We start from the raw sequence: 11,916 nt of genomic DNA, 5'->3' as shown, positions 1-11,916 counted from the left end.
GCCTTGTGTGGTACTGCTGTCGCCCCTGTAGCCTCTCCCTTTACCCTTCTTTGATAAGTACCAAATCAAACTGAGAGAAAGAGGGAGGCAGAGAATTTAAAATGAGGAAGGTAGAGTCAAGTTTTCAGAAGAGAGCATCAGGTGGGAGTCACTCGTGGAAATGGGAGGAAAGAAGCCGGAGAAAGCAATCAGATATAGAGACTTACTTGATTGGGAGTTCCTAAGGCCAGCTCGCACACTGGTGTGTGGATTGAGCTTTTGTGGAGGTACAAGGGGTGCTACCACACAAAGGAGCCCCGCCTCTGTGTTGGAGAATGCTGAGCTCATAGGTGTCGGCTTCCTATGAGAGCCACTCCTGTAGAGAGAGCCTGGGACTCTACTGGTCCTCTTAGCCCAACTCCAAGCACCGCAGGCAATAAAGACTTGCTTCTATGTGATTGCTATTTTATACATAAATAACCTCATGTTGATGGTTACGTTGAGGTTTTTTTCTTGCAACAGAACACTTAAAATATTTATGAGAACAAGTGTGGTGTATGATACCCGCGCGTGCGGCCAGAGCCGGCCTCCATGTCCTCACAAGCGCATCCACTGCTGGAGCATTTGCTTGGGGGTGCGGTGAGAGCTAAATACGGGGGTGCGCTAAGACAGGCATCTCCGCGGTACTGAATAACGGTCGCGTGCGAGCAATCGGTTTCCTGCGTCTGAACAACACCGAGTGCCTGCTGTCTGGCCACAGCTCCCAGGTCCACGGCGGGCCCCGAACTCGGCGTTGAGTGCGCGTGCTCAGATCTTGGCTTGTTTCGGCTGAGGGCCAGGAGGGAAGGTCTCTCCGGGGCCTTGAGCTGTGGCTGGAGATGAAGATGGAGATCCAGGGCGGACGCCTCCACCCGACATCAGGGTGAATATGGGGCCCCATTAGTCTCGGCTGTAAACACCGTGGCAGGAATTGCGAGGCCACGCGGGCCGTTCCGGACGCGAAGGAGTTAATAAAAGGTGTTTTATGGGCGCTAGGAAACGGCGGGGGAGGTGTGAGTTTCTCCCTGCTCGCGCCCCCCACCCTTTCTTTTTCTTTCCCTCTGCCACCCGCCGCCAGATCAAACAAGCCCGCGCTTTAACTAGACCAACACCTCGTCGTAATGAGCCGACCGGTGCTCCCCTCCCCCGGCCTCCGAGGCCCCTCCGGGACCCGCAGAAAGGAAACCCGAGGCTCGTTATGGTTTTCTTTCTCCTTTGGAAATTCTGGCCCGCGTGAGGACATGGAGCCAGGGAACAAACCTTCCTTAGACTCGAACCCAGGATTCTAGTTCAGGTCCTGATCACCAACTCTCTTAGGGGTCCCCGTTCCCGTTTCTATTTTTAGCATGGCAAAACATCCTAAGCTCGGGAAGAATGTGCACCCGCGTCCTCTTTCCTCACAGCCCCGGGGTGGAGAGGGTACCTAGCCTGGGTTACCTCCTCAGCACAACCTACACAACCAGGCTTTTCCGGGGACAACCAGGTTCAGCTGCCCCCAACCTTTAGGCTGAGGGGGTTAGACCCCTAAATGGAACTTCAGTTGCCTATGGTCCCATTCCCAGGTCCAGCAAGTGAGGACCAATGTTCATGAGGCACTAAATCCTGAGACTGACCGGGGTTTTCAAAGGCTTAATCACAACCCGCCCGCCCCTGGCCCTACCAAGGCCCAGCCCTAGAGTGAGAAAGGGACTGCGCAGCTTTAAGGTAAACCAGCCTCAGTCCGGGTTCCAGAATCATCCAGCTCTGTCCAGGGCCATGACTACAGAATCTCCTGGCTTCCCGTCCTTTTCAGCCTCCCACCTTAGCAAATATCTTCAGAGCCTGAGCTCTCCTCAGACCGGTGGTAGCAGCAGCCACGCTGAAGACAACTGAAGACCACCGGAGGCAGGCTAGCGACTGACTTAAATCATTCCATTAGGGTAGACTGGTTATGACTTAGCCTTTAGAACAACAGGATCGACAAGAGAATTCTCCTTGATGTGTGAAGGAACACCTCTGTGGACAACTATGTAGTGCCTGAATGATCCTTTCAGGTAAAAAAAAAAAAAAGCATTCATATTTATTCTTCTACCTTTGCTGTTTTGTTTTTTATTTTTCCGTGTTTTTGTTTTGGTCTCACTCTATAGCCCAGGCTGGCCTCGAACTTGTCAATCCTCTTGCTTCAGCCTCCTGAATACTAGGGTTATAGACCTTGCTTTTTTTTTTTTAACCTTTATTTCTGACCTGAGAAAATAAAGACAAATTTTAACTTCCTTTGCTTTGTTCTATTTTTTAAAACTTTTTTTACACTGACCAAATATTGCCTTTTACATTAAAACTGCAACCTCATTCCCTTCAGTTACCAGTATACTTTCAATACAATTTCAATATTATACCCAAGCCACATTTTCAGTGTCTACCGTGCACTGAACCCTGTAGGTATAAATAATGAATAAGCAAGGGTCCAAACACGGATCGGAACCCAACACAACCCAAATATCGGTCTTGAAAGAGTTATTATTATAACTTCCACACTGAATACATCTTTTCTTACGTTTAAAAACAGCAACTAAAATTCACAAAGCGGGCTCCTCAAACCCTTAGCATACACAGAAGCCTGGCTCTCCCTAGAGGTCAAGATTTAGGTAGTTCTGGGCTCAGACAGGTAACAGACAAAGACAGACAACAAAAGGTCATTAGGGCTGGGATCAGGGGCTGGGGATTTAGCTCAGTGGTAGAGCACTTACCTAGGAAGCACAAGGCCCTGGGTTCGGTCCCCAGCTGGGGGGGGGGGGAGGGCTGGGATCAGGGTGAGGACATGGCTGTCTTCAGACACCAGGCTTTCCCTTATGCTTTGTAACACCTTCTGGCTGTGTGCCTGTGCCTGCACACTTCTGTGTATGTGTGTGTGTGTTTACCTAGGTAGCCAAAGTCAGTTTATTTCATCTGACTTCCCTTGCAATAGGGTAAAATAGGAGAAAGAAGGGGTTATACCTGTGAAGGGGTCTGGGACTCTGACCTCCTCCCAGACCCCTCTCTGCTGGAGGGAGAGGGCAGCTCCACTCCCAGGACCTCTCTTCTGTAGGTAACCTTCTGAGCCCAGGAGCCTCCTTCCCAGTATTCCATAAAGCAGCCGCTCAGTTCTTACACATGGGATCCCCACTCGCCTTTTCTGAGTTCTCCCACTTCTTAAGGAAAATGATTAATTCACTATTAGTGTGTGCGGGTGAGCGTGTGCAGGTGTGTGTGTGCACGCATGAGTGTGTGAACATGAGCATGGAGGTCAGAGGACAACCACATGGAGGCGTTTTTTTCTCTTCCCACCTTCCCCTGGGCTCCAGGGAACAGACTTAGGTGATCAAATGTGGAAGCCTGCTATACTACCTCACAGCCTGATCTGCTTCTACCTCTTTGAGCACAGTTGAGTCCCCAAAGCCTAGAAGGGAACCAGATAAGCATGAGGCTTCCTTGGGACAGACAGGGAAAGAGGAGCATGCAAGTCACTATTAGCTCAGGGCCACAAGGCCAGGGGGAAGCAGTAGGAACAGAAGGCAGCTGGGCCTACTTAGGATGCAGGGTCCTTTAGGAAAAGGCCAGAACACCTTCTCTCCACGCAACCCACAGTTAAACTATGGCCCAACAGAATCCTCATAAAAGAAACGAAACTTTGAAAAAAAAAATCAGCTAGCCTCATTCTTAAATGAAAAGTGACTAGGGAGAAAAAATATGCATGTTCTAAAGGGTCTGAAGCCAACTCCTGATTTCAACCCAATTTGTTTGGGTAAAAAAGAAAACTTCTTTTTTTCAGCTGAGAGTTTTTACAGCTGAGCTCTCCCAACCCCATAAAAAACACGGTTTATGTGGGAAATAGTGAAAGACTCTTAACTCTAATACACATCGTCTAATGTAAGCAGACACAGGCACTATATAAAGCTCCTGCAGATGTTACTAAAACCAACAGAAATGCACATTTATCCCCCACAGAATGGACAGTGTGAGGCATCAGACCTCAGCCCACAAGCCCACATCCACTGTGCAGCCTGGCTGGGCCTCAGCTAGGGCTCCAGGCAGCCCACAGAAGGGGAAACTGAGACTCCACAGACAGAGAGGAGGAGCTTGCTCAAGTTCACGTGCAGGGTGTGTCTCACTTACTATCAGCTTCTATTCCTAATGCCGGCCAAGTCGCCTGCCATTTCTCTCTGTCTGTCTCTCTGTGTCTCTACATGCTTGTGTGCACGGTGCTGGGGCCAGAACCCAGGGCCCCCCACATGCCAGGCTGTGCTCTACTCCTGAGCCAGCTCCCCAGCAGCCCAGCTGAACCTCATTTTCCTTATCTACAAAAGGAGAAGAGTCATCTAAAGTGTCCCCGGGCCCTGTCCTGTAACTAGATCAGGACGGCATCGCATTAGCTGTTCTGTATAGCGAACTGGTTCCATTATTTGATTGAACCTGCCCACAGCCTACTTAATTGAGTTTGTTCACTTTGGAAAAACACAGACTTATTTCTAGCGGGCTTGTGTTTCATGGACTTGCCCAAGGGCACATGGCCAGAGAATGAATCCCAGGGTCAAGGACATTATACTCCATATAGTGAAGGTAAATGAAGGCTCACAGAAGGTAAACTGAGGCTTACATAAGGCTCTAGCATTCGAACAGAGGAAAGCGTCTGTCTAAGGCAGCACTGTTTAGTAGAAACTCTGTGCAAACCACAGAGGTGTTCCATATAGGGAATTAAAAATTGTAGCTATATTAAAAATAGTAAGAAAGGGGCTGGTGAGCTGGCTCAGTGGTTAAGAGCACTGACTGCTCTTCCAAAGGTCCTGAGTTCTATTCCCAGCAACCACATGGTGGCTCACAACCATCTGTAATGAGATCTGATGCCCTCTTCTGGTGTGTCTGAAGACAGCGACAGTGTACTCATATACATAAAATAAATAATTCTTAAAAAATAGAAAGAGAGGGGTTGGGGATTTAGCTCAGTGGTAGAGCGCTTGCCTAGCAAGCGCAAGGCCCTGGGTTCGGTCCCCAGCTCCAAAAAAAGAAAAAAAAAATAGGAAGAGATAGGTCGGCCAGAAGGTTCAATGGCTAAAGGTGCTTGCTGCCGAGTTTGAGGACCTGAGTTCCAGGGATTAACTCCTTTACATGTGTGCCTGGCATTGTGCCTTCCCTACTGCGACACATGTGCACACAACACACACAACGAATAAACACATGTAATTAAAATTTTTCTTAAAATCATTTTTAAGCCTTCAAAAAATTATGTTATGTGTATGAGTGTATGCATGTATGTCTGTGTACCACATGCATGCCTCGTGCCTGAGGAAGCCAGAAAATGGTGTCAGACCCCATGGAACCAGAGTTACAGATGGTTGTGGGCCAAACACAGATACTTGAGAGCAACCAGTGCTCGTGACCACTGGGCTGTCTTTCCAGTGCTTACATTTTCATTTTAAAAAAGACTTAAGGGGTTGGGGATTTAGCTCAGTGGTAGAGCGCTTGCCTAGGAAGCGCAAGGCCCTGGGTTCAGTCCCCAGCTCTAAAAAAAAGAATCAAAAAAGACTTAAGGCTGGTTCTTTAATCCAAAAATAGGTAAAGGGGGGGGGGCAGAGAGAGACACAGAGAAAGACAGAGAGGCAGAGAGACAGACACAGACACAGAGACAGAGAGAGACAGAGAGGCTTGTGCTAGAGAGACAGCTCAGTGATTAAGAGCCTTCTGGCCTTCAGGGGCACCAGGCACACATGCAGTACACATACATACATGCATCCAAACCACTTACACACATACAAATTAAAATAGTCAATCAGCAACACAGACTCTCAGTGATCATGTCAATCAGCCACCACTTTTTTTTTTTGTTTGTTTTTAAACTGTTTACTGTAACTGATTGATTGTGATTGGATCTCTTGAGTAGTCCAGGCTAGCCTTGAACTCTCTGTGTATGAGAGGGTGACTTTGACTTCTGATCTTACTTCCCTCCCTTAGGTGCTAGGAACAGGTACGTGTCATCACAGTTAGTGCTAAGAACGGAACCCCGGGCTTCATGTATGCTAGGCCAGCACTCCACCAATCACGCTCACTCTTTAGCTCCTGAGTGCTTCTGATAGTGTTGCTTAAACCACCTGGATTTACCTGTGGCTTTGGATTCAGGAGTTCAGTCTTTTTTATTTGTTTGTTTGCTTTGTTTTGTTTACTAATTTATTTTTTGAGACTGTGTCTCACTGTGTAACTCAGATGATCTGGAACTATGTAGACCAGGCTGACCTTGAACTCACACAGATCCCCCTGCCTCTGCCTCATTGATGCTGGTATTAAAGGTATGTGTCAGCAAACAGGGCCAAGAATTTGACTGTTTACTCAATGGTGTAACTCTTAGGCTCAAGAGCTAAGGTTCAGACTCAGACAGGGTGTAGAGAGATTTAGGAGGGCAGGAATTGGGTAGTATGGTGTGGCATGTCCTGGGAAAGTCTTTCTGGTTCCAGATCAAGTCTAGTAAATCAGGAGCCCTCGGGCCAATCTTCTTCTAGCAGCTTGTCCTTGAATGTCTCAGATGTTCAGGGCCAGGGAGTGGTGGCACATGCCTTTAATCTTAGCACTACAGGTGGATCTTTTGTGAGTTCGAGGCCAGCCTGATCTACAGGGTGAGTTCCAGGACAGCCCAGGCTACACAGAGAAACCCTGTCTCAAAGAGGCAGTCTGGCCACCAGGGCGCGCTCTCTCCTTGGTCGGTCGGGGAGAAAAGAAAAAAATTTAAGCTGGTTGTGATGGCACACGCCTTTAATCCCAGCACTTGGAGGCAGAGGCAGGTGGATCTCTGTAAGTTCAAGGCCTGCCTGGCCTACAAATCGAGGTCCAAAAAAAAAAAAAAAAAAAAAAAGGTGGTGGCTGGCCGTATCTGTCTTCGTTTCAGGTTTCAGGCTAAAATGGATACAAGTCAGTGTTTTTGAAGCAGAATATCACACACTGAGGTCAAGAGAGAGGCCTGCTGGACTCTAGAGCATATATTCACAATGGCTTTCAGCTGGTTGGATGAGCTGTGCGCTGGTGTCTCAACTTTTCTTTTCTTTCTTTTTTTTTTTTTTTTTTTTTTTTTTTGGTTCTTTTTTTTTAGGAGCTGGGGACCGAACCCAGGGCCTTGCGCTTCCTAGGCAAGCGCTCTACCACTGAGCTAAATCCCCAACCCCTCAACTTTTCTAAGTAAGAGCTGTCTTTCCATAGAATGGGAGACTAGCTCCGGGAGATGCTGCAAAGATCTGGGACGGGTGAATAATGCCTAGAAAACTGCCTGGCATTGAGAAGAGGTGGACAACGGCCATTAACATGGCTGCTGTGGTGGCTGGGATGAACAGTTTGGCTTGCTCAGAATTCCTGGGGCAAGGCAGAGTGGGGGTAGTGGTAGGCTACTCAGGCCTGAGAAGCGGTGGTGGTGTTTGAGAGTGTGTGTGCATGTGTGCATGTGTGCAAGTGGCGGGTAGAAGACTAGGCTGTGTGCCTTTGATCACCGGCCAGCTGCAAATCAAGGGCATGGGGCCAGAACTCTAACTCCCTTTCTGTCGTTGCTTGTCTGGGGCCTTGCCTGCATCAGTAACAGCAGGATTTGTGGCCCAGGCTGCCGCCGACCAAGGAGAGAACGCCCCCTGGTGGCCAGACTGCCTCTTCTGCGCCGTGAGTGCAGAAAAGTCCTCCCAAAATCTAAAAGGCTTTCTTGACAGAGCAGCACAGATAGATGGGAACCCTTGCTCTAAAAGCCTAGGAGATTCTGGGCACTGAGAGGAGACACAGCAGGCTTATTGAACCGGAAGTTCTGGGCCTGATGCCAATTTCCGAGATAACTCAGGGTCTGCAGTCTAAGATCACTTGGGCTTTCTAACCTGAAGACACTCAGAGACAAAATATGTCTGGGGCCCCTTACTTTGCAAAGTCCAAAATATAGGGCATACTTTCTACAAACAGAGGCCACTGAAGGCATGGCAGTCATGCAGTAATCGACCTACCTCCTGCTACCATTCTGCTGTACTGGGCTAATGGATGGCAGGGAGTATTTTCCGTAAGACTAAAGCTCTTACACTTCTTTCCTCTCTCTGACACGATCAACTTTCCTCTTCTCTGTGTGCTGAGGGTGGCATGGTGCATGTGAGAGGCCCACTACAAGATCCCAGGGAAGGACTTGAACTCTTGGTGAGTCTGTGTGACTGTCAGCATATACCTCAAGGTTCCATGGTTCTCTCTACCTTTTGGAAGGTTATCAAACAGACAGCTCTCCTCACTATCACTCCATGTCCAGCTTTGGAAATATTCCTAGGCAGAAATACAGATATGATATCAGCAACCAGGGAGAAAAACACCCTCAGCTGGGGATGGCTGCCAAGACACTGCTCAGGTTGAATTCAACCAAGTCCAACCTCATGTTATTTAGACAAATCCCTGGAGGGCCAGGGTCCTATCATCATGGTTTCCCTCAGTCCTCACTCGGGGGTGTCCAAGGTTTCACCTCTGGCAATTGCCCACTGAGGTGGTCAAGAGGGAGAATTGTTCTCCATCGAGATGTAAGCAATATCTAACCTTCCTCCTAGAACCCGAAGACTAACCAAAGCATGACTTCACCAATCCACTCTGGGGGAACCAAGGAGTTTGCTGTGTTTCTGCACAGACCACAGTTAAGAGGTTGCACAGGTGCATGGGTGACCCCAAACAGGTGCACTGGAAAGACTTCACCCAGCAGGAATGATGGCTTCCCCACAGTTGCAATTGGTGGAACCCCTCTTTAGTTCAGTTCTCCCAGACTACAAACCCTGTTTTTTCCTGAGTCCCTTTAGGCCAAGTGCAATTAGGGTAGAATTGCACACAAATGGCTGGGAGGAGTGCTGGAACCTCAGGTGAAGGTCTAATGACCCTGCCCACACCTTCCTTCTCTGAAGGAGTGTCAACAGTCACCAGGCTCTGCCGATCCACAATGGCCTCTGACAATGAGGCATGGTCTGATGGAGATGGTGGCAGTTTTGCTCAGAGGCCTGCTCAGTATCGACTGTCAGGCATGTAAGGTGCTTAGCATCCAAGCTGGAACACAGTGAATGATGACCAATACATGACCAGCTGACAAGTTCCACTCTCCTCTTCCTCACTACCACTGTTCCACAGCACGGGATAAAAACCTACAGAGAGAGCGGGTTAATGGCCCTTTAGAAGACACAAGTGTTGCCCAGATTTAAGTCTGCATTGTTGCCCAGCAGTGGTGGCACAGACCTTTAATCCCAGCACTCGGGAGGCAGAGGCAGGGGGATCACTGAATTTGAGGCCAGCCTGTTTCTAGGACAGCTTGGTCTACAGAGAGAGAGAGAGAGAGAGAGAGAGAGAGAGAGAGAGAGAGAGAGAGAGAGAGAGAGAGAGAGAGAGTGTTAGTTCTAGGGCAGTCAGGGATACACAGGGAAATCCTGTCTCAAAAAACCCAACAGACAAAAATAACAAGCAGTGTTCTGGAGAGACCGTTTAGCAGGAAAGAGGCTTTGACTGCTCTTCCAGAGGGCCAGGCTTTGGTTCCAAGCACCCATGGTGGGTGGCTCACAGAGTCACCTATAACTCCAGTTCCAGGGCATCTGGCACCCTCTTCTGGCTTCCCTGGGTGTGCACACAGGTAGCATAATGTACATATAACCTACATATAAAGGTGTCTAATGTACATATAAAATTTAAAAATTGGCTTTGGACATTGGCAATATGGCCTAGTTGGTAGAGCGCTTGCCTAGAATTCATGGTGCTATGACTCGACTCCCAGAGCCCCATCAAACTGGAAGTGGTGGTACATGCCTAGATTCCCAGTACTTGGGAGGTACAGGCAGGAAGATTAGAAGTTCAAGGTCGGGGTTGGGGATTTAGCTCAGTGGTAGAGCACTTGCCTAGCAAGCACAAGGCCCTGGGTTCGGTCCCCAGCTCCGAAAAAAAGAAAAGAAAAGAAAAAAAAAAGGGGGGGCTGGGGATTTAGCTCAGTGGTAGAGCACTTACCTAGGAAGCGCAAGGCCCTGGGTTCGGTCCCCAGCTCCGGAAAAAAAGAACCAAAAAAAAAAAAAAAAAAAAAAAGCTAAAAGTTCAAGGTCATCATCTGCTATGTCCACCTCTCTGGGGGTCCAACGACCCTTTCACAGGGGCTGCCTAAGACCATCCTGCACATCAGATACTTACACTATGATCATAACGGTAGCAAAATTGCAGTTATGAAGCAGCAATGAGAATGATTTTATGATTGGGGGTCACCACCGCATGAGGAACTGTATTGAAGGGTTGCATCGTTAGGAAGGTTGAGAACCGTAGGTCAAATGTTAATTAGGGCGCCCATACCTGGTGACCATTATACAGTTTAGAGAATACCCAGAAAGCACTAGGAAGCAGCCTACTCCCAAATCCACCAACCAGGCTTTTCTCACTTGGCATAGCGCTGGTAGCCATCCCTGGCTGCCTTTCCACGTGGTGCAGGGAAAGAAGCAACAGGCTATAGCCATTTAATAAACCTGTACTGACCTCCAGCTGTCAGGCTCCTTAGCAGAAGTGTGTTCCTGCACTGTCCCTCTCACTAACCTCTGAGGGTTTCATTAACCCCATTAACCGGGCAGGCATTTGTAGTCCTTTTCCCATTAACACTCTTGGGCTCTGGTAAGCTAAAACCTGGCCGGAAGGTTGGGTGTTCCTTGTTAACCTCCATTAGACCCTATTAAATTCCCTAACTAGAGTTGTAGTGGCTTCCTGGAATCCCTCATTAAAACTGAGCAAATCCCATGGAGGACGACCAGGGTGACCTAGGGCGGTGTGGCTTCGAAGCACAGCACTCCGGGTTCTTCGCTGTGGGGTTTGACGAGTGGAGCCAAATGAACCCTGGGTCCACTCCTGAAGTAGTTCTAACACCTCTTGTCCTTTGGGGGTGAGAGTGGGCAAGAGCCACAACCTCTGAGTGTCTTTACATCATTAATGGGAGCTGGTAACGGATCCTGCGTAGAGGACAACAGTGAGATGAGCTGAGTGGACGCCCACGAGATGCTGTGTGCTGTGCACAGTGGGCTTGACAGCTCAGAGGAAGAGCCCTATAAACTACGAAGAACTGTGTGGAAACAGCACTCAGCCCCCTGCATGGAGTGTCTTCCCACAAGCCCATCGGGCTCCCAGGCAGCCCACTCGGAACAGGTTATTTTGATGTCACTTTCCTAACTGCTGCCATGCAAGTGGCTCTTCTTTTCATCCTCTTCCTTTTTCCTTCTGTCATTCTCTTCCTTCTTTAATAGTGTACCATGTAGCCCAGGCTAGCCTCAAATTCGTTTTGTAGCTGAGGATGACCTTGAACTTCTAACCCTCCCGCCCCTGCTTTCCGATGGCTGGGAGGACAGGAGTGTGATCACATCCGTTTATGTTGTGCGAGGACCTCATATAGCTAAGCGAGCACTTCGTAGCCGGAGCCACATCTCCAGCCTCAGGCAGTCTTCCTTTTCTCTTTCATTCCTTGTTTCTTTCTTCCGGTGAAAGTCTCACTATACAGGCCCGGCTGGGTTAGAACTAAGTAGTCCAGGCTGGCCTGGAGCTCACAGAGGTCTGCCTACCCATGCTTCCCCAGTGCTAGGTTTAAAAACATGCACACTCCTTCCCTCCCTCTCTCCCTTCCCCTCCCCTTCCTTCCTTCCCCTCCACTCCCCTTCCTTCCTTTCATTCCTTCCTTCCCCTTCTTCCTTCCCTTTACCTTCCTTTCTCCCTTCCCCTCCTCTTCCCTCCTTTCCTTCCTTTTTCCCTTTCTTCCTTCCCTTACCTTCCTTCTTTCCCCTCTCCTTCCTTCTCTTCCTTTCCCCCCCACCCTTCCTTCCTTCCTTCCTTCCTTCCTTCCTTCCCTCCCTCCTTCCCTCCCCCATTTCTTTTTTTTAAAACATTTATTTATTATGTATACAT

Source organism: Rattus norvegicus, chromosome 10 (genome assembly GCF_021556685.1).
Source record: "Rattus norvegicus strain SHRSP/BbbUtx chromosome 10, alternate assembly SHRSP_T2T, whole genome shotgun sequence".
NCBI classification, from domain to species: Eukaryota; Metazoa; Chordata; class Mammalia; order Rodentia; family Muridae; genus Rattus; species Rattus norvegicus.
Note: the sequence above shows the minus strand (reverse complement) of the source record.